This window comes from Varanus komodoensis, unplaced genomic scaffold, assembly GCF_004798865.1.
Source record: "Varanus komodoensis strain SLA01 unplaced genomic scaffold, ASM479886v1 scaffold1, whole genome shotgun sequence".
NCBI lineage: Eukaryota > Metazoa > Chordata > Lepidosauria > Squamata > Varanidae > Varanus > Varanus komodoensis.
The window spans coordinates 109,360,790-109,385,032 of record NW_025335268.1 but is presented as its reverse complement, the minus strand read 5'-3'; positions in this window follow the sequence as shown (position 1 = coordinate 109,385,032).

Here is a 24,243-nt window from a genome sequence, read left to right as displayed (position 1 = left end):
TTTAATGGAATAATTATGTAATCAAATTGCAATATCTTTCTGCCTTTTTTAGTGCAAATAAGCAACATAGTAGGAGGGAGTAGGGAACATGTATGTGAACTTTAAGAGACAGACAGAAACAAGCTGCGAAGATGTTCCTAGTTAAACTAGAATTCAGAAGAAGTTAGACACTGAATGAGAAGAAGGAATCCATGACCAATGAAGGAACATAAAAGCATATTCACTTACTCCGATGTTCCCCTTGACAAGATAAAAATTAGTCATCAGTATATGTGGCAGGCTTGCAGCAAATATTCACGGTAAAAAATGCATTAGATACAATCACCTTATGACAAAAGTCATGAGAGAATTGCCTCTGAATTAGTCTCTACTTATAAAAGGAAACATGCTCATTAGACTCTGAAAAGGAGACACACTGTTAAAAACCTGAGAACTTTTACTATATGGCAATTCATACATTGAATGAATGAATGATTTTAAAAAAATGTTTGCCTCCTCATTGCACTACCTTCATATTCATGTCCTAACTATTCATTGAATTTGATTTTCATCCATTTGCATGGCTGAAACAAAAGGGAAGTTCCCCTTTAAAAAAACGGGATGAGGCGAAATTTTGCTAGAAATTTCAGGGGTTGAAGATGCAGGATTGTATGCTCACCTTGACCACAAAAAATATAAGGCAGCAAAGGGGTGAAGACCGACTTGCCTTAACTTTTGAAAAATACTTCAGTGCTGGATTCTGGCACTCTGCAGTGTCTCATGGCTTCATGCTAATCCTGGAATGCCCAGGTGCTGACATGCGCATTCCCAGAAGACCACAGGGAAACTTGTGGAAGCTGCTTGTGCTTTATCAGAGAGACATTAATTCTTCTAGCTGTATGGTAGTGTGGCATTCAGAATCTCTTTAGTCAGAATTCCCAACAATCTCATTTCTTGGAATGCCTGTTGGAGGCTGTTATTATGTAACATCTTCTGAGCTTTCTGGAAGCTGGGAGAAAGTGGTACTCCCAAGAGTTCTTCCCCTCCCCTCCCCTTCTTTTATGCAGTAAAAAAGAATATTCACATACTTTGGCCATCTCATAGCTTTATTAAAACAAATAGTACAGCCCTGTTCCTCCAGTGAATGGAACTAATGCAAAACTATGCCCCCATTGGCCAACATAGACATTTGATCCAGAAAGATTCCATGGTTGATGGTGCTGAAAGATTTGGAGAGGTCCAAGAGAACCAACAAAATTGTACTTTTCCTATTTCTCCCTTGCTCAGAAGGCAATCAAAGCAAGTTTCTCAAAAATGAAACTGAAGCCAAACTGAAATAGTTCTAGAAAATAAACTTAATCCAAGAATGTCTTGAGGTTGATCAGCAACTACACACTCAAGTAATTTGTCCAAGAAAGAAAGAAAGAAAGAAAGAAAGAAAGAAAGGAAGGAAGGAAGGAAGGAAGGAAGGAAGGAAGGAAGGAAGGAAGGAAGGAAGGAGGTGATGCTAGCAACCAGCTTATAACAACACTCCATTTTTCAGCCCAAGTTAGCTTAATTCATTATGCTCTTGCAGCCATGTCAAAACAAGGGAACTGATTCCATGGGATGGAGGCAAACCTCAACAGAAAATGAAAAGAATTACCAAACTTTTTTATTATTTACTCTGGTATCTGTACAACCTCAGCAACAGGAAGCTGAACTGCCAGCTAAGTTAATATCCTGTCTCTGATCACCGTGTCTCTCAACAGTAAAGTCCTATTGTGTCAGAGGCCACATTTACACTGAATTCACTTGTTAAGTGTCTTTAATGCTTTCTGGCTCCAAAGAGGTGGAGGAGGTGGTGGAAAGCAGGCAGAAATATTATTGCAACTGGAGATTGTCCTCCCTTTTGTATACTGCTGTATTGACTGCACAACTAAGATTAAGATTCCATTATAAAACTCATTTTCCCAGGGTCTATAATTCTCCGATAATAATTTGCTGAAGGCTGGAGTTTGGCAGACAAGGCTTCAGACCAGGAATTAATTTTGGTAACACTTTATAATAAGTGCTCTTTAATTAATGTTAAATGAAAGTGAAATTCCTAAGAAATTACACATAGCAGTCAGATTTGCATGCCAAAGGTAGACATCATGATTAATGGCAGCTGAAATTAATATCAAGAGCAGCAGTAATCAGGATTGGCCTTTTATTAGAAAGTGTTGCCAGAAATGCTTTAGCAGTGTTTTGACACATATTTAAGGAGACACTGTCGTGTTCAAAATTGAAGTATGGAAAAGAGAACCTAAAAATATAAATTAAAAAAACATAGAAATTTTAATCAAATATAATATGGCCGGATCCCTAATATGCTTATTTCCCTTACAAAAGGAAGTTCTTTGCAGAGAGCACAATCATTTGATGGAATTCGCCGCAGCCTGCCATGATCCATGCCTTACAAGGGGATGTGGCTAGTAGCTGTGCGAGCTAAATGAACAGAGCAACAGGAGATGGCTCTGGCATGGAATCAAGCACTGGAGGCAGGCAATTGACTCCATTCCCATGTTGCTGGGTTCCTTACCCAGAATGTTGGACTGATTCATCAAGGCCACTTTACTGAAGATTGTGGAGATCGTAGAGATTGAAAAGCACTAGTACTCATATATTCTAGCTTACTTTGCTGCCTATTAAATGACCAGTCTTGACTTAGCTAAATATAACTTTTGCCCTTGATCTCAGCAGTGATTCTTTTATATATAGTTGACAATTGCTGTTACTTTCTTCAGGACTTCCACAGGGCCCAATTTCCTCTTTACAAACAATGTGAAAGAAAAGTGATAATTAATTTAAGCAATTTCCAAGTCTTGCAAACAGCTATACTCTGGTGACAAAACAGGACGTGGACACATGCACACTCATACACATACCCATCTCAGTGGATATTTTACAGGTAAGGCCGGAATACATGGTTGAGAGGGAAATTCATTCAATTTGCATTTACAGCAAATTTGCATAATTTTAAACTTCTTAATCAAGATGTGAACCAAAATTCATCTGCCTTTTGAAATTTTCACATCCCTGAATTTTGCAAGAGTTCTCAAGACATTTAAGTCCAGAAAAATGGAGCGGGTTTCTCATTATCTATAACTGATATGGCAAGGAAAAGATACAATTACACAGAGATTATTACAGCCTCTAGATGGAAGCAGTTGGGTGGAGATGTTGTCATCCTATGTTTCTATCAGCAAACTGATTACAGCTTTTTAATATTCCTATATTTTAATCAGGTTGTACATGCTGCCCTTTTGGTCAGGATGACAACATACTTTTAACCATGGACCTTAAGGTTCTGGGATTTTCCTATGGGAACATAGGGAATAGCCAGCTTATAACAAAGGCAGGGCATGGAATTTGGCCTGAAGATGGATACAACCATCCATCTCTGGTGGAGAAAATTATTGGCACTGAAATTGGATATGCACAAATTGAAAAATGAGTTGCTGGAAATTTTGTTTCTGCGTGAATTTTTAAATCAGTGAGACAGACCACAAACTACTCAGCATTTTTAGCAAATGCCTGAATAACTACAGTTCAAGGTTTCAAGCAACAGTGAACTCCAAGTGTATGATTTAAATGTCAAGTAAATTTAAGTTTACCATGACTACCTTCTAAAGAACTATAAAACCCACTCTGAAAGCAGAGAAGGCATGAGGAGATGGCCTATGCAGACTTGCTAGACATATTAGTCCATGCAGGAGTGAAGCAATGGAACAAGTCAAAGTGGAAACAATGAAAGGTACAAGACCTGTGGGAAGCAGCTACTTACTGATGGTACAAGCAGTACTGCTGGGAAAGAAACCCAGAATGGGCCCGCTCCCTTGGCGACGTAGCCTTCTCACCACTATCGACACTAACAACCATTGCCCTTCATTCTATTTCTCATAATTGCTACCATATGCTTGCCTGGCAGGCAGAGGGCTATGTACAAGTAGGCAGAGCATCTGCAATTCTTTCTCATCATCACCATTACCTAGGCCAGAGCTTGAGGAAGGTGAAACATGCAGCTTGCAGAGGTGGAAAGGCTGAGCAAGTCCACAGAGCCCTTACCACATCTACTCTTGATGCCAGCCCTAGACACAAGAATTCTATAGAAATAGCTTTCAAAAATAACTTATTTATTTATTTATGTAGGAAATATATACTTTGTCCTGTCAGGCCAGCTTTTGGTCAATTTAAAATCTTTAAAGTGTAAAATGTAAAAATATGGCAGCAGCACTGTTAAAACAGCAGCGATCACTAAAGATGCATTACTAAACATATTTACAGTGCAATCCTAGGGATGTCTTATAAGAATAAAGAATTATTAAATTCAGCGAGGCTTACTGTCAGGCAACTGGCTATAGGATTGCAACCTGAGTTGCATGCAAGTCTAATTGGACAGATTAGACTTATTTCTCAGTAGCATTCAGAGGATTGTGCTATAAGATATTATTCTAATAAAATCTCTGATTTTATGAAGCTGTTATTCTAATAATGAATTTTCATGGGATATAGTGCAAAATGCAGCCAAGCATGGTATTATTAAAGAAGTTTTGTGATTTCAGCGGACTTAAGTTTCACTGCAATCACAAATCAAGCAATTTGTGGGTAAAGTAAATTCCATTAATTTCAAGGATATTTACGTGTGTCTGACTTTCTCTGGATCAAGTCCAGGGAAAATGTGTATGTTTATTATGATGGAAAGGATAATAGATAATTTCAAAAGAAATTACATGTATTTGTTCATCTGCTGAAGATTCCTGAAATGTGTCAGCGCGTTGCTTTTCTCTTTGTGGAAAGGAGAAACTGTATCCTAGTGAACGCTGTCATTATAATTTATTTTCTGGAACATCCAGCAACATTGAACATTAACATTTTCTTCACCACAATACCACATTTCTGTATCTAATGTTCTTTAGTCTGGAAAAAAGTGGTTGAATGGGATGTGTGGAGGATAAAGGAAGGAAAAAATACACATCAACATCTCTTCTTATATTGTATATACAATTGCCAAGAAGGCAATCAGGGAGAAGAGACAGAGAGGGTAGTGGAAGCTGGCAGGACAGCAAGGAAAATTATAGGATTTGCAGTCAGGAACTTGAGGTGGGAAGTAAGATCTGAGTAGGAAGGAAAAAGAAAGTGTGGTTGATCATGCTGGGGGGAATGGCGAAGACAGCAGGCAGAAGTGGGGTGATCTCCCATGTTTTATTGATGGGGTTAGGGTTAGGGAGTGCAGATATTACATGTGCAGGTATTTCTCACCCAAGCCTTGGCTTTGGGCCTTCAGTTTTATCTTTTAAAACTCACACTGTGACACATCATCTCTGGTTTGCTTCAGAGTATATGTTCTACAGCTTCCCAAGTTTCGGAGGATTTATCTCAAGTATGAAGATGCTATTCAGAAATGTCTGCAGTATTTGGCTGAAACCATATAGTACTTTGTAGAAGGAGAAACAGCTAGCAGTTTGATATAGTCTATGTAATAGTTGTATGCAAGCAACCCAGTTTTTAGCTTTTCACATTGAACCATTTAAGTTTATATTGCATCCTCACAGGAAGACTCCATTAACTTCCCACCCATGGTTCATATCTGAGGTCATGTTCCTGGTGATTGAAAAGGAATCCACTCTAGTGTTTCTATGTTCTTTCTTTCCCACTTCTCCCTTTCATGATGCAATCAGCCATCAGCTTCAGTTGCAAGTGCATTAGAGCAACAAGAAGGAGGAAGGAAGGAAAGAAGGAGAGTGGGGGGGTGTCTTAAAAATAATGTACTGAATAACTTAGAGTTTTCTGTGTTGGGTGGATTAGAAGAGGTAAAAGCCAATTAGATACTTTCCTGGTCCACATGTAGTCAGAAGCACTAAGGAGAAATTTCCCCATGAGGCTTCTTAGAGAGAGGTTAGATGGTTATTTTTCTCCTATGGTTAAGTATGTATTTACAAAAGCATAATTATAATGCTTATATAATCCAATTAATGGATTATAATAATCAATACAATATTTTGAAGAACTAAAAAGCTGACTCTATTAGTTGGTCAACATCTGTTGTTCCTAATATTTGAATGATTTTTACTGCAAGCGCAGTCATAATATAATATTTATATTATATTTAAATATTAAAAGAGATTAGAGAGAATATATATATACACACACACACACACATATATAATATAAATACTAAAATAAATACTATATATTTTAATTTTATATTATATATTTTAATGTAATATCTATATATTAATATAACATAATATATGCATAGGATGTGGTTTAAAAGTCATATTACATTGTATATGGGGGAGACTGGGGAATTACTCTTTTGTACTAGTCTAAAAACAAAACATTTTTTTCATTTGAAATATCCTTCATACATGCAAAGTTATCAATTGATCGAAAACCTTCATAATTAATTGCCTAAAAGGCCTCTATCTGGGTGACTTTTTGTAACAAGTTCAAATTTTATATTGTTTTGGTATATGCTGCTGTGAACCATCCAGACAGCTTCTGCTGTTGGGAGGCATAGAAATAATATAAACAAATAAAGAGCATAACATTTGCCTTCCCTGTATTCACTATACCATTGAAAATTTTCCCCATAATAAATTAAATAATTGATGACCACATTTACACAAGATGTGTGTATTGAGGAAATGTGTGCACAAAAGTCTCTTGTGGGCTGGGACGATTAGATACTCATTTCATGTACATACAACCCTAATTAAAACTGCCATGTGCCTTTGTTTAAAAGAGGCCTTTAGTGTTCCACACAGTAATATATGTGGTAGTGAAAAATGGAATAGCTGGCCATGGTCTGACAAGCTTTGTGGTTTGTTTTTGTATGGAGGTACTGGGGGTTTGATGGATAAAGGAACTCCCTACTTTACATATGGAAAATCCACCAGCAGAGCAAACCCAGTACAAGATGCCACCTTTACTTTCAAGCACTTGGAAACCCTTTAGCCATACTGACTTTACAGAGATATTCAGCTGCTGCATTCGAACTGCAGTGCTATGCACACACCGGGATAAATCCCATTGAACTCAGTGGATCTTGCCTTTAAGCAGACATGCAATGATTTGTGGAGTGTTCTTGCATCTTTCCCAAAGATCATCCTCAAGTGCTAACTAGCATTTCTCCTTAAACTAGGGTGCAGCACAACTGAAAGCAGAAAGAGATCAATGATAATCATGTTGAACAAGAAATGCTCTCCTGTATAAAGGGCAGAGACTGTGAAACTGGTTATTCATCATTCATCCTTCCCATTCCTTGATGACAAAGCAGGACACACTTGGAGACTCATTGTTTAAGGAATCATGGGGGGAGGGGGGCAAAGGGCTGCCACACCTCTAAAACTTCCCAGTTTGCCAATTTGTTTAATATTTAGTTTTGCAACTAGATGACTATTTAACTTGAAAGCTAAACAAAACAATAGGAAACATGAAAGGTAACTGCAATTATTACAGGTCCCTAGATGCATCAAACTGTGTTTCTTCTCAATGCTGGTATTATATAACTCTGAATGACAGAACAGTTTCTCATTTTTTGTTTCCTTACAAGGGCAATATTGTACATCCAACAAGCTGTCAGAGATGCTAAAAATGGCTAGGGAGCAATTCTAACTATAAGGTAGGTTCATTGTCTTGACTTGTTGCAGGGGCTCAGCCATTGGAAAGCAGCCTAAAAAAATAGCAGTTTAAAAGGAGGGGTGGGGGAAAGTGGGACCTCGGGCTTTTGGTAAGGGCAGACATTAGTTCCATTTAGGATTTAAGTCATCTCACACTTAATTGTAGGCTTGCTGCATGTGCGTGTAGCAGTAGTAAAAGCATGTAATTTGACCTAATCAGATCGGCACAGGAACTGGATACTTAGTGCTAAGCAAGACCATGGAACCAAAGGACAAATGTGATCCCAGAAAAAGAAGGGGGAAAGTGGTATTTAATGTTGAAAAGCAAGAGCTAAGACCAAAGTAAATTGTTTTAAAACTGGACAGCTTTCAAAATGGAAAGAGGGTGAGTGAGTAAGTGAAAAAGAAGACATTTGCAATGGAATTTGGGCAAACAGGAATGGTGATTAAAATTGGACAAGTTCCCTGAGTTTGCAAACTTTTGATTTATAGCACCAAGAATTCTTCGCTATGGCTTTAAAATGTGTAACAACCTCAACCACAACAATTCATTTGTGTAACTTATGAAGTGTCAGCATCAGGGGTATAACATAGCCTCAAACTTTTTTTACAGGAAAAAGTGACACAACTTGTAATGTCCAACTTTTTGATTCCAGTGCTAGTATCTAGCCATGCCACAGTGATATTGCAAAAGGTGAAAGCATGCCAACTGTAAATTGCATTTTTTAGAACTCTATATTCGGCAGAATTTAAAAGCCCAGCAGTGCTTGTCCTTTCAGATAAGATGCACCTGATAAACATAACTTCCCACAATATATGATCAAAATATAGAAGTTTACTATAGAAGGGCCCTTAAATTACAATCTATTATGCTCAGTAGGGCTTAGTAGATAAGATTGCTATATACTAAGTATAGTATATACAAAGGGTATATGATGCTACAGACCAGTGATGGTGAACCTTTTAGAGACCAAGTGCCCAAACAACAACTCAAAACCCACTTATTTATCGCAAAGTGCCAACAAAGCAATAAAACCTGAAAACTGAGATTTTAGTTTAGAAAAAAGACCTCACAGTCAGTCCAAGCAACTGTATATATATCCTTGGCAGCGACCTGACCAACTATGCAAAAGCTCGGACGAGTCGTGGGTAATGACTTGTGATACCTTTCAAAGCATCCACAAGTCCCCTATGGACAGTCTTATCCTATGCTTGGCTACTGGGAGGATGCTGAAGAAACTTGGCTTGCATACCAAAAGAGACAGTTCTGTGTCCCCACTGTGGAACATGCGCTAACCGGGTGGACACCCCTAACCCTAATATAGAGCCAGTGTGGTGTAGTGGTTAAGAGCATGGGACTGGGACTCAGATGACCTGGGTTCTAATCCCCGCTCAGCCATGGAGCCAACTGGGTGACTTTGGGTCGGTCACAGACTCTCAGCCCAACCTACCTCACAGGGTTGTTGTTGTGGGGATAAGATGGAGGAGGAGAATGACGTAAGCTGCCTTGAGCCCTTTGTAGGAAAAAGGCAGGATATAAAACAATAAATAAATAAATAAATAAATAAATAAATAAAATGTAGGGGGAAAATACCATGAAAAGAGAGCAATTTTGAAAAAGCCTTCCTTGAGTAGCTTTTTCTTCAAAGCTCATTATTCTTGCTCATTCCAAAGAAATTCCAACCATCAAAATCATGCCAGACACCTCCTTTTTCTAACCCTAAACTTTCCTTGGTGCAAACCCCTCACCCTAACATAGGGCTAATGTTCAATGGGATATGATGCTATTTTGAAAAACCCTTCCTGGAGTAGCTTTTTATGCTCAGCTCATCATTTCTGCTCATTCAAAACAAATTCCAACCATCAAAATCATGCCAGGACATCTCATTTTTCTAACCCTAACCCTACCCTCATGCAAAGGGACATTTTAAATAAATCTAAAAATCTCTCTAAAAGTCTCTGAAAACGACTTGTCCACCCACCTTCCCTCCTCTTGTCCCCATATTAACAGTGGCCATACATTATAACTCTATGTGACATAACAATAACACATTAAATATAAATAATTAAATAAATTCAAGCCATCAAATGCTTAAATACTATGAAAAGAAAATTAAATTAAATCAATAACTCATAAATAAATAATAATAGCAAAATACCTAAATCATAAAGGTTCCACAGTAGTCACCATACTCTAAATGTAACAGCAAACCATTTATACCATTAAAACATAGAGGGGGGAAAAAAGGTCTTGGCCTGGCACCAAAATGTATAGAGTGTTGGTGCCAGGCACACCTTTCTGGAGAGCTGGTTCCACAACAGAGGCACCACCGCACTCCCCCTGGTGACCACCCTCCTTCCTTCCCGGAGGGAAGGCTCCCAAAGAAGGACCCCTGCAGCTGACCTTAGGGGTCATGAAGGTATATATGGGAGAAGGCATTCCATCAGATACGTAGGTCCTAAGTCACGAAGGGGTATATATACCAACATAAGCACATTAAAAAGGGCCTGGGACTCAACTGAAAGTCAATGGAGCTGATAGAGTATAGCTGTTATATCTTCACACCGTGAAGTATCTGTTAACAGGTGGGCAGCACCATTTTGCACCAACTGAAGCTTCCGGTCCATTTTCAAGGGCAGCCCCACAATAACCACGTTACAGTGATCCAAGTGAGACATTATCAGTGCATGAATCACTGTGTCGTGAGCTGAGAGTTCCTTCCCAAGTCTCTCCAGCACTTCCTGTAAGCCTCTGAGCATACACAAGAGATGTGTTGAGACCTCTCTGCCCCACCCTTCACTCAAAGCTTTGCTTACGAACGCTTCAGGGTCTGACTCTGGAAGGTGAGGCACTGTGAAAAAGGGCCCACCTGTATTCTGCACTCTGAGCCCCTAATTGGTCCAGCCTGTGGCTGGGCTCATGTTCTCCATCCGAGAACTTTCCCCTCTCCCATCCTTCATCTGCCTCAGTCCCACAGGCAGGATGGAGACTGCGCCCCATGGCCTTCCTTGAACCACTTCCATCCAGGGCAGGCGGAGACTGACACTGTGTGTGTGTGGGGGGGGGGGTGCAGGTGCAGGACTGTCAGTTACCACAACAATTCCCTGCTCAGAGTGTCACATTATCTTCTGAGACTGAGCTATCAGTCCCACCAAAACAGGCTATCATGTGTACCTGGGAATCTCATAGAGTGTGTGTGCACACACAACACACTGTTGCCAGATCCTGTCTGTCTAGATGGGGTACATTTGATGGAATAAACAGAGTTTGTGGAAAGCACACCTGGCCATGGAGCCTACCTGGTATTCCTATTCTCAGCACCAGGCCCAAGACTATGTTGGACTGCTCAGGAAGGAAAACTGATGTACAGCGGGGTGGGAGGTGCACTACCAGAATCCCCAGTCTGTCTTGATTGCCCAACACAAGGTTCAAACACTCAAGACCTGCCTCTGAGTGGACAGGGAGTCCAGAGAGAGGCAGTGAGCTCCTGCAGACTATAGCTACTCCCTCCCCCAGCCCCAAAGGCAATGTTGGTGCTGAGCCGAGTACCCTGGTGGGCACATCTGGGAGAGAATTATATCCCCTGACTTCCCCACCCAGGTCTCAGTGATACAAGCCAGGTCAGCCCCCTCATCCACTATTATATCACGGATGAGAGATGTTTTATTCTGAGCCAACCTGGCATTTAGAGCAGCGCCACAACATCTGAGGGCAGACTGATATGGTTGCCTGATATCTTCTGGATACTGGCCTGTAAGAGAGGAATAAGAATATTGGCTTACTTTACTGGGTTCTGTGAAGGACTTTGAGTTATATTCAAGCTACATTCTTAAACACACCAGGAATAAGGTTTTTGTGTACACAGTGAATTGTGCATGCATAACATTTTGGAGAAAGTCTCATTTATTGTTAATTTCATCACGCCTTGCCCTATATTTACTAAATGTACGTGTCCAGAATATGCCCCACATCCTGAAATTTGACCAAGCTTGGTCTGCGTTCCTGACCTTTGACAATCTAATAAGGAAAAAATGGCATTCTGTGTGATCTTGCTGTATTTTTCAAGACTTCTTTACTGGAATGAGTGTAATTAACCATTCAACCATATGCTCATTTTGGATCAACACTAGAACAAGCTCTGATTGTCTTGGAGCATGAAATGTGAACAGATTAAGCACCCTATTAGAAAAGGGTGGTTTATCTGACAAAAATAATAATACTGTTTACATAAGCTATGAATGTACTATGGCTGAACTACAAATTTGGTTAAGTCTCTGTAGTTGTATAAACATTTGTCATCCCTTCTTGGATTTAAAATGGGACTCAGCACTCCTTCAGCCTATAATTCCTTTTAAACCTTCATCAGAATGAGCTATAAAAAAGTAGAATGACTTGATTTGCCCTATACCTGATAAAGTGGACAACTACAGTAGTGTGTCAAGAGTGAATGCAGATTAATCATTTTATCTTGGCAGCAATTCCCAAACTGTTTATTCTAAAGCAGCTTGAGTATGAAAACCCATCAAATATACCTACCAAAGCCTCCAGTCAGGTTTAGTATTCTAGCTATTCTCTTGGTTTAATAAAAAATAAATGGTCTTGATCCTAGATATCCAAAGAATGCTTTTTCCTCTAGGAACCCACCTCTGCACTTTGACCTTTGGAGAAGACCCTGCTTTGTTATCATGCAAGGTACAAAGACCCATTCTGTTATCATATGAAGTACAATTGCTCACTGTGAAAGAGACTGCTTCTTCAATTGTTCTCTAACTCAATGGGATTCCTTGTCCTTAGTTACGTGGTTGACTTCTTCTTGAATATTAGCTTAAGTGTGTATTTTGGTAATAGAATGCATTCTGATCATTTGGCATTTCTTTCGTCTTTTTATAGTGTTCTTGGTATTTTAAAAGAACGGTTACTAGCTGCTTTGAAGTTCTCTGTTCAGGGCAATAAAAAAGAAAAATGCTGAAAGGTCTCAAAACGATACTGATCTCCCCCTTTTAATGAAATAGTTAAATATTCTAGTAAAACAATGAGTTCTCGTTGTGTTACTATGACAATCACTATTGTGATTACTGGTGATTTTAAGAAATGGTGCATTTTAAAAATGAATCTGCATCATTTTATCACAATTAATGCCCGTCTTTATCATTATCTGTACTCATGTTGCCATTTATATGGTTGTTCCTGTATGGTGCAGAGGAAGGTTAGTTTCAAACTCTATTGGGTATGGGTGGCCCTCCGTGTGTTGCTGTACTCCAGTCCTCATAACCGCCAGCCAGTATGGCTAATGGGTAGGAATTAAGGGAGCTTGACTCCCAACAACTTCTGGAGGACTACAGAGTCTCCATCCCTGTGGAGTGCCATTTCAGTGCCGTTTCAGTGCCATTTCAAGGCTGTACCTGGTTTGTTGTGGCTTTTTTCTTGGGCCTTCTTTTCGGCTTCCTTCACTTGTTAGGACTGAGCTGTGTCATATCTTGATTGATCGCTTGCTATTTCAGTTTATCCTGTATTTATTTATTTATCATATTTCAGGCCATCCAATAGGTGAAACTCTATGGGCAGTTTTTTATAATTTAAAACAATTTCAAAACATAAAACACAGCACAGAATACAGTAAAAAATGCAAATGGTCAAAACTACAGTATATATAGAAAGGAGAACTATAATAAGATCTAGCAGAAGCACAAATATTTTAAAACAATGCAGGATTTAAGGGAGAATGAAACTAACATTGCTGGGAAAATAAAGTCTTCACCTGGCTTCTGAAAGAATACCAGGCAACCCTCTTTGGAAAGTTTATTCCATGGATGGGCTGCCACAACACAAAAGGCCCTCTTTTTAGGAGTCACCCACCCACCTACCTCAGAAGGACTGCTGAAGAGGGGGCAGGTATATATGAGAGGGGGATATCCTTCAAGTAAGCTGGCCTTATCAGTTCACATTTTTTAATGGGACATGGATACCTTTCTTTGTATGTGCTGTGTTGATAATTGTGCATTTTTCAAAGTTCCCAGAGTTTAGTAACTCTCAATAACATCAATGGACTTGGGCACTTTTCAGCTACACTATAGTAACCTATAAAGTGATGATGTGGTCAAGAAATAGTGATTTCAAATTTTAACACAAGATAATGCCTTTGATCATCATGCAATATCTTTTGATCTCAGTACATCTTTTGTTAAATAATACAATTGATCCTCAAGTTGTATTTCATTCATTAATGGAAGGCACATTGATTTTCACTATAATGTTCTATTTTTATTGGCTTACAACTTTCCAGACCCACCACACTTTTTCTCCAAAGAGGAATGGAATACTAGGTGAGAAAACTCTTGAATTTTTATGGTATAGCTGGAACTTTTTCAAATTACATAGAAACCACTTCATCAAACCAGTTAAGTCAGTCTACTTAAATGTAAGCCATCTGATGGTCCAGTCTTATGAACTGTTTTGCAGTAAGATCTAGAACTGAAGGTTTTAGCAGTCATGTGAGCAGTTATTTTGACCTTTGCACAAGCTATAGACATGAAGCAACGACAACTGTACTTACTCTAGAAGGTCCCATCAGGCCTACCTTGTAGCGGTTCAGGTAGCACAAAGCATGATTTTGCTGCCTGCATTGCATTCCCAAGTAGCTATCCAGTAGAATTCTTCCAGGTGGTCTGGGGGTTGTTAACACTTTCCCCAGAAATGGTGTCCTGGTCCCTTCACCTGCAAACTTTTGCATTGCACTCTGAAGACAAGATAATTTGCCTCCATAGCAAGCTTGATGCTGCTCCTAAAGAGTTATCTGATGCTGCCAGCTGCTCAGTTCTGTGGGATCAGTTCCAGTTACTGAGGCCCAAAGATGTGGGTAAGTTACTTCCTGAATTGTGGCTGACAGTGCGCTCTTGATCCTTGCCCTCCCTGACTGATGAAAACTAGCGAAGTGGGTTTAGCTGAGTCCAGGGACTGTTAACTACATATTTGTGTGCAGGGGTTGTTCTTGCTGTCCTTACGGAAGCAGTAGTGCAGCCACCAAAACTGTAGGCATTTCTGGAGGATACTGATGATCTCAATGAGGATTGGGATGAAATTCAGTGCAATCTGTTCCTCTTGTGCACATGGATTTCCTCCCATGCTTGGCTGAGCCCTGGTGAGAGAAGTCCATGGATGCCTGCAAAATGCGCAACTGGCAGGCTTCCTCACTGCATACATCAGCACAACCAAAGGCTGTGTCCCCAGAGAAGAGCCTGCAGTGTGACAGCCCCATTTCTATGGCCTTCCCTGACTTAGAAGGTCAGGCAGGCACCAAGACTGTGCTGTTATTGCTGCCAGCTATAGGCAACCTTGCTCCAGGAAGCTTTTCTTGCTGCATGAGACAGATGCAAGTTTGCCCTTAAATAGAGGTCTACCACATTCATGGGTAAACAGGAGGTCAATACTGAGGAGTGAATCTAAAGAAAAATGGAGCATGAGGACAGAGAATACTGAATCTTCTCCCTGCTGCTGTTTTTCCTTCTATAGCCCGACCCCAAAGGGACAATCAGTGGCAGGGTTCAGATGATACAGACAGCTCATGCTCTACTCTTGCTTGTGGTTTGGTGTTGATATGTGGGTTATTCTGTTGTCTGAATCCAGCCATGCTAACCACAAATAACATGCACTTTCAAAGCCAACAACAAAGCATGCGGCTAAGAGATCAGTCACAGCATGATAACCCACATCTCATGTTGTCTGAACTCAGTTACTGTCCAAGCTAAGTGAAGGACCGCTCGTGCAGCCAGCATGTGCCTGTCCCTGAACCACCCGCCATCAGCTCCCTGTCACACCACTCTGGCCCTCACCACTCACGTGCATGCCTATTTGGGCCACCTCCTCTGACCTCTGTCCCTCCACATCACTGTGTCTGAGTCTAGTCCTCTGCCAGGCTCCAATACAGTTGGAGCCTGGCAGTACAGCTGCATGATTGACCAAGGTCAGCTATCCTTGCAGAAGTGAAACTGGCTCAGAATCAGCAGTTCTGTTGGAGCTGGATGGTGGAGTCCTCCCACCCCATCCCTGGCTCCTATAATAAGGCTAGAGTCTCCATTCCCAGGCAGTATATTGCCCTGTTAGCCGTTAGGCATCGCTATGGGAAAATGACAGAAAAGCCGTGTAATTCAGACTTCTTCACTGAAATGAAAGAAGGAAATGGGGAAAACTGCCCATCAGGCAGAGATCTGTGTTTACAGCAGAATGCACACCAAATTCTTGGTTTTCAAGTCATAAGGTAGGGATGGGTGAGAATTTTCTTTGAATCAAGAACCTAGCAAAATTTCCAGTTTCCCATATATTGAAGTAATCAAATTGGACATTAAAAAAAAAAAAAAAACCCTGAATGTGGAGCAAGTGAAACTGACAGTTAATTCATCAAAATGGAAGGCTTGGATTACTTAGCTCTTGAATAAAGAGTTCAAAATCCTTTATTTTTAGCCATATTTTTGGGTGCCACATCTCTTTTTCCAATGTTTCTTTCTTTAATAACTACATGGCAGGCTGGTACAATATAGTCCTTTTGGACTTCCTGAATGTGGCCAGTGCAGGTGAGAAATCATTTCATTCAGACTGTTGAGGAATAGGAACTGACTAAAGGTTGCAAATGTATTCATAAACAGAACAGAAAGAATTTGAAATGAAAGAACTGTGAATGTGAGAGAAAGTATAACTCACGGATTGACCCATTACTGTAAAAGGGCGCCGAAGCCTGCCTAGTCCAGTTCTGCAGCTGTGGAAACAGAAAACTGGACAGCTTGCTGGAAATTGCAGCTGAGTCAGTAGAGAGCAAACTGAGCAGGTATTCTGGTTGGACATGAGCTTTTGCTGAAAGGAGAGAGGTCAGCACTGAGGGGTTCAAGGACTGCACACCACATGGCTGTGTACCCCTGTTGAAAGGAGGGCCTTTGGATTCCATTTGTGAAAACCAGATTCCTTTGTGGAGTGAATGGCAATGCAGGGCATGACAGACATGTGGTCTCAGTTAAGAGCACCCACCTCCTTATCACCTTTAGTTGCATTATATGTTTTTATGGCCTCTTATAAGAATAGGGAAATGGGTACTCTCTGAACAAATGATTGCCATATGGATAATATAAAGCACAACAGAGAGTCATATCTTACCCTATATATCATTCAAAAGCCACCATGAAGCCATAGTATAATGCTCCCAAAGTTTCCTAGCATTCACTGTCAGATACCATCCTCTCTGTGACTCCAATTTAATGAAAATGAGCTTATTTTTAGAAATGTATTTCCTGCTCAGCAATTAGGTCTGCAGCACATAAGCACAGGAATGCAGAACAGCTAAAGAGAGCATTAATTTGTGCGTTGCGTGTGTGGCAAGGACTACTTTTGGATAAACATTAGTGTAATGTGATTTATAACTAACAGCCTGAACCTATACATGCAATTTAGCCCTTGTAGCTCAAGCAACAGGCTGTTCAGCTGTAGCTGGAGGCACATGTACTGCCTGGCAACCCTTCCCTTGCCATGTTGGAGAGCTGGCAAAAGCCAGAAATAGGCTTTCATTTGTGAGTATTTAACACATTCAGTCTATCCACAACCAACCAGTCCAACCTTTCACTGCTTTAAGCAGAACTAGAGACATTCTGGGACATTTTGTAGCCCGAAGCAAAGAGTGCAGACCTTCCTGCCCCGCCTCCTCACCTAGCATCCATTGGAGAGGATGGATCTGTCAAAATCCATTCCAGAGATGGGGCCGACCCCACTGGTTCTTCCCCAGATGTCCACCCCTAAGATCTCCAGATTATGTTGAAAGACAAGGTCTGCAAGGCAGTGCTGTGCAAGGAGACAACTTGAGATAATTGGCAACCTGATGAAGGACGATTTAAAAAATGCAGTGAGGGCAACTGCCAAGGGATGGGGGTGGTTCTTTTTGATCAGCATGTTGGTATCAGCACAACAGTCTCCAAAAGTGTGTTCAGGCTGTAGATGCATGCAGGGCAGACTAAAGCTGGTTTTATGCACATTCCCTGTCCCACTGGAGAATGCTGAGAAGTCTAGTCTCACTGGGGAGTCTAGATAGATTCTTAGCAGTAGATACTATTTTGCTCTCTTAGCAGCAGTGGAAGTAGATATTCTCTCTCTCCCCCCCCCCCATCTCTGGTGTGTGTGTGTACACCTATTATATATAGTGTGAGTGGGAGAGAAGGGGTATATATTCCCTTTCCCAATTGCTGCATCTTCCTTGGCTGCGCCTCCCCTAGCCCAAACTGGACTTAGTGAATAAAAACAAAAACATGACAATCATAATGATCTATTTAAGGAAGTGTTGTGAGAATTTCTGAGATCAGGCATGTGTATACACCAATTAAAATTATTACTCTAAAGTTCTGCTTCTATGCAAGTTTAGACAGAAAAGGCCTGCAGCTCCCAGTATGACCCAGTCAGCTGTGGGATTTCTAGGCCTTTTTCTGTCTGAACTTTCACATGATTGTGCCTTAAAGCACCTTGCCTAGACCATGGTGATAGACATGATTAATGCCGCAGTCCCATAACCTCTTACCTGGAAGCAATACAGTGGGATTTACCTTTGCAGAGCCTCTTGCTGTGAGCTTAGCATTTTCACAGCACTGAATGAATTCCACGGAAATGCAGCCTTTGTTCCTGAAGCCATATAGAAAATGACTGAAATCTACAGTGTGTTATAATTTTGTGGTCTGTGGCCCATGTCTATTGAAAGAAAAGGCTAACAAAAGAACAGAACTCCTGTGCATCTGCCAAAATCTACTCAAAGGAAAAGCAAATGCTTTCCCAAAGGCCTCTATGGACAACATTTGGAATTCCTTGCATTTATCTTTTGATGAAGAATTCTCTGCCTGGTTGTTTATAAAGGGGGAAGTGGTGACATATGCTGTAAACAGACATACATTTTCCAGGACAGGAAGAAGAATACAAAAGGAACTCAGAATCGCACCAGAGCACCACAAATCATTTTAAGAAGCTAAATGCCTTAAGGTGACTATATCTGGAGACCCCATGCTTTTATTTATGAGCATGCCTATACTTTTCCTGTTGAAAAAACTCCCATCAAGAGCCAATCTAGATGTGAGGCAGGAAATCTGTGATCGGATCACCTGTCATTTTTATTTTACTTTTAGGCAGCTGTAGGGCACTCTAAATATTATTGGAATATTGTCCCTGAAGGAGAGGGGGTTAATCATTTCCCTGTACCATTATCCTGCTCTTTATTCCTCCAAGCTGGTGTTAGGGTCAGGGCATGGGGAGAATATATAGGCACTGATATTTTTCTACACCCAACAGCTTGGAATGAAACTCTCTGCACAGTAGAGCAATGCAGAACTTGCATTAATTCTATTAGTTACTAGCGTTATTTCCATTATTGTAAATCTATGACTCATCTTTTCAGCCCCCAAATGTAGACATCCATAGTGTGTTGCAGTTAACTTGAACATTAAAAAAAAGTTAATATAATCTGAAAACTTTAAAAGCACTTTAAAGCCTTTTTTAAAAAGCAAAACTTTAAATTGGGTACCTTGAGCAGAAAGTGAGAGCAGGAGCAATCTGGCCAAGCAAGGTATCTAAGGTGAGATCCCTTGCTGAAAAAAGGCTTCCAATGTGACACAACCAGTGTGGCAGTTAGGGGGCAATCCTATGCAAGTTTAGACAGAAATAATGATTTGTTTCTTCCAAACTTGCATAGGATTGTGCCTCTGAAACACTAAAAAGCCACGAGGAACAATTTTTTAACAGCTTGCCTAAAATGGAGGCACACAGGATCGTCCCAGGTGAAAGATCTTCAAACTGTTTCCAGTCTACCCTTCTATCATGAGGGTATGAAAAGGAGCATCCCCTTAAACTCAAGAAGCTTGTTCAGGAGATGAAAGGGGTGAGGCAACTGCATGCAAGAAGAATCAAGGGGTTTCAGTCCAGTGGCCTGCCATCCTTCCGGTGTAGAGGGCGAACATCTGCAGTGGGACACTTCTGGCTATTCTTCTCATCCTCTCACACAACGACTGTCTCACTGGGGAGACTACTGGATCTGTGGAGGTTCTTCACATGATTCAGAGCTGAGGAAAATCACAGCTCTAATTCACAGAGAGATTCTACAGATACAGAAGTCTCCCCAGTGAAGACAGTCATTGGGTAAGAGGGTGACATGAATAGCCACTGAAGGGAGAGAGCTACACAGTTCTCAACAATGGTGCTCTTTGTGTAGCCTGTGGCTATGGCCAGTCTATCTTGCTGGGATAAGCCTGGTTTGAGCAACTCAGAACTCTTAGCCTTGGGTATTGTCGCCCAGCGAATGGCCTCTTACAACCTTACTGCAATCCAAGAAAATTCTTTTCTACTTGCTGTTTGATTTCATCATGATGTTAAGGAATATTTGGTCTGAAGCCAGCACATTATGGAGAGCAAAATAGTATTTATTTATTTAGGATTTTTCTAGGCTGCCCAATCACTTTCGTCTCTGGACGGCTCACAACAATATCTAAATAATAACATCTCCATCCTAAACAATAATAAATTAGATACCCCATGACTGAAATATATATATAATTAATAAAATAAGTTTGATTAAAATAATCAATTCTAATAATAATTAAAATTTATCTTATTTTATCATCATCACAGAAACTGCACTTCAGAGCCAGTTGTTTGCATGTGTGTGCATCCACACACAAGTTTAATCTTTCTCTCCCTCCTTTTTGCATTTTATACAGTATCAGAGCTTTAACCTTCATTGGGAACTACTGTGTCCTCAGCTCGTCCCCTGCTTAAAATGGTGCCCCATTTATTAAAGAAATAGGGAAGCTGGGAATACCAAAACTAAGACTATTTGAGCGTGTGTGCACGTGTGTGTTTGTGTCATTCATTCCTTTTTTTAGAAATTATTCTGTGTGTAATTTTTTCCTTTAGCTCTGTGCATATTCCTGACAACTTTATTTTTGTAGTCGACTTGTGGCAGATTCAACGCACTAAAGTCTTAAGTGTCAGGCTGTGGGTGGTCTGCTTCATTTTGAGTGTCTCCAGCCAAATGTGAATAGAAAACAGCTTTTTGTTCCACAGACTTTTGGACTTTAACCTTAACTACTTACTAGGATATAATCATCCGCACATTCCCTATTGCTAGTCTATAAGCTATTAGGCAGCCCAGTGTTGCAGCTGGAAAGACACAGGCTTCTCTCTGGCGACTAATCTAATCAGGAACATCAGAGCAAGAAGGTACATCATTTTAATTCAAATGATGATGACTTGCATCTTCTGTAGGGGTAGAACAGTCACAGATTGTTCTTGTCTTGTTGAAATAAGAAAGTTATAGGAAGAACTGTTTCCTGGTAGCTAGAAAGCCAAGCACATCAAACAAACCGAATTTAAAAAACAAAACAAAACCAGAACTTTGATCCATTACAAAATATTGATATATTATAATTTGTTGTGAGAATGAAGAGATAAAACTGCACCATGAAGGTTCTTGTTCTGGTTCTAGAGAAGTCCTGCAACGGAAGTGCAGAATCAAGGACCAAGCAGCTGCTTTCCCCTCCCACAAAGTCTACCAAGCTTTCCAAGGTCCAGCCCTGTTGCTGCTCCAGCCACCTGCTTTGCACATCTCCCAGCCAAACACTTGAGGGCTTCTCTCCTGCCCCATCTCCTGCCCCATTCCTATATGGCTATGCTTTGTAGCCATTTGTGGGTTACTGAATCACACGTGCAAGAACAAGAGCAAGCACAAAAATATTAAATTTGGAGATAAGCACATTTGCATTTCAAAATGTGGACAAGCATAAACCAATGCAAGTTCAGCAATTGAAAAAAAAAGATTCCATGTTGTAGACAATGTAACAAAAGACTCCTGACAATCTATGAAAAGCAGAGGGAATGAGTTTAGCAAAATCTGTACATCTCTAGGTTTTACAGATGATATAGTTGTGTCCTGTGAAACTCTTCTAGGCTTCTGCTTCTGATATTATTGAAAACCAGCATGTACGTAGTTAATGTAATGCTCAATTCACACATCCTTAGGCATAGTAGTGTGCTACTTATGTATTAACAACTTTGGAGGTTTTGGCTTATGGTACACACGAGAGAGAGAGAGAGAGAGAGAGAGAGAGAGAGAGAGAGAGAGAGAGAGAGAGAGAGAATTTTCAGTCCCAGGCTCCTACTGAATGGAGAAACAGTCTGAATTGAATCCCACTATCTCCATTCACTCAAAATGTAGCCATTTCTATAAATTCTGAAAACATTGCCCATTGGGAACTGCATGAACTATTTCAAGCAAACACACACATACACACACGCATGCGTGCATGCGTGCTTTTAATAAGAGTCTGTGGATTATTTTCCACAAATAAAAAGCTGCAGACTAGGACTAACTTACTGAGAATCCTCAGATATAGTTTGGTTTGGTGTGTAGCTCCCTGCACTGGCCATGGTGATTCAACGGGGGTAAAAAGGATTTGATCGATGCCCAGAGACTGACTTTTTCCTGTAGCTTGGCCATGTTGAATAGAGGCAAAATGTCTCCTAGGAAAGCAGAACTGAAGGCTGGCTTTACCCATTTTGTGAAATTGTAGGCAGGTTTATAATCAAAGAAGAAAAGGTGAAAAACCTCCCATGATTCCCCCGGCCCAAACAGATTTTTCTGTTTCTTCAACCACTAATATGGATAGCATATCGCCATTTAATTTCAGCACTGAGTTCTGTGCTGATTCAATTCCAGTGCTCATTTCATTTAGCTGTAGAAATAAAAAATATATCAACTGCATGTTTCATTTTGTGATTTATTCTACAAATTAATCTGGCCTTTCTTGCCCTACACATTTGCTGCTTGGGGGTTGTTGTGTGGGTCAGGGGGCTGTGGGTAGAGGCCATGAAAGAGTAAGCAGCACAAAGCCATGCTGCTTTTTCTCTCCCCACACCACACTTCCTGTTTTTCTTTTCCTATTCCCATTGACTATCAAGTAGGGAGCAATGTTCAAGGACTTTCCAGGGCTTTCTGAGCACCTCACCACTCCTTTTCTGCCCAATTCCCATTTCTTTTCCTGAATGCTGTTCACTGTGCATGAGGGGAAGCTGTGCAAATCAAGCTATGATCAAATGGGAAATCTCCCCAAAGTTGTGCCAGTTTCCTGCATTGGCTAAAGCAAGCCTGATTCAATCTACTGAGTAAACTTGGATGAGTTAAGAAATTAATGCAAATTAAACTGGGAATTGTTCACAAGATGAACATAAGCATGGGCTCCACAAAATGCAATAATTTTGCTGTATACATGCCCTTACTAGTGGTCATGTTTGGAAACTTGAGCAGAGCATGCTTACATGTTCTGTGAGCAAAAATTTAACTGGTATACATCCCTGTTGTTGTTGTTGTTAGTCGCAAAGTCGTGTCCGACCCATCGCGACCCCATGGACAACACTCCTCCAGGCATTCCTGTCCTCCACCATCTCCCGGAGTCCACCTAAGCTCACACCAACTGCCTCAGGGACTCCATCCAACCACTTCATCCGCTGCCGTCCCCTTCTTCTTTTGCCATCTATTTTTCCCAGCATTAGACTCTTCTCCAAGGACTCCTTCCTTCTCATTAGGTGGCCAAAGAATTTGAGTTTCATCTTCAGTATCTGGCCTTCTAAAGAGCAGTCAGGGTTGATCTCCTTTAGGATTGACCGGTTTGATCGCCTTGCAGTCCAAGAGACTCGCAGGAGTCTCCTCCAGCACCACAATTCAAAGGCCTCACTCCTTTTGCGCTCAGCCTTCCTTATGGTCCAGCTTTCACAGCTGTACATTGCAACTGGGAAAACCATAGCCTTGACTATATGCACTTTTGTTGACAGGTTGATATCTCTGCTTTTTAGTATGCTGTCTAGATTTGCCATAGCTTTCCTCCCCAGGAGCAAGCGTCTTTTAATTTCTTGGCTGCAGTCCCTGTCTGCGGTGATCTTGCAGCCCAGGAAAATAACATCTGCCACTACCTCCATTTCTTCCCCATCTATTTGCCAGGATGTGAGTGGACTGGATACCATGATCTTAGTTTTCTTAATGTTGAGTTTCAAGCCAACTTTTGCACCCTCCTCCTTCACCCACATCAAGAGGCTCTTTAGTTCCTCTTCACTTTCTGCCATGAGAGTGGTATCATCTGCATATCTGAGGTTGTTGATATTTCTCCCAGCAATCTTAGTTCCAACTGGTGATTCATTTAAGCTCGCCTTTCTCATGATGTGCTCTGCATATAAGTTAAATAGACAGGGCGACGGTATACAGCCTTGCAGAACTCCTTTCTCAATTTTGAACCAATCAGTGGTTCTGTGTCCAGTTCTCACTGTTGCTTCTTGACCCACATATAGGTTTCTCAAGAGACAAATAAGATGGTCAGGTACTTCCATCTCTTTAAGAACTAGCCACAATTTGTTGTGATCCACACAATCAAAGGCTTTAGTGTAGTCAATGAAGCAGAAGTAGATGTTTTTCTGGAACTCCCTAGCTTTCTCCATGATCCAGCGTATGTTGGCAATTTGATCTCTAGTTTCTCTCCCTCTTCGAAATCCTGGTAGTTCTCGGTCCACATACTGCTGGAGCCTAGCTTGTAGGATTTTGAGCATCACTTTGCTAGCATGTGA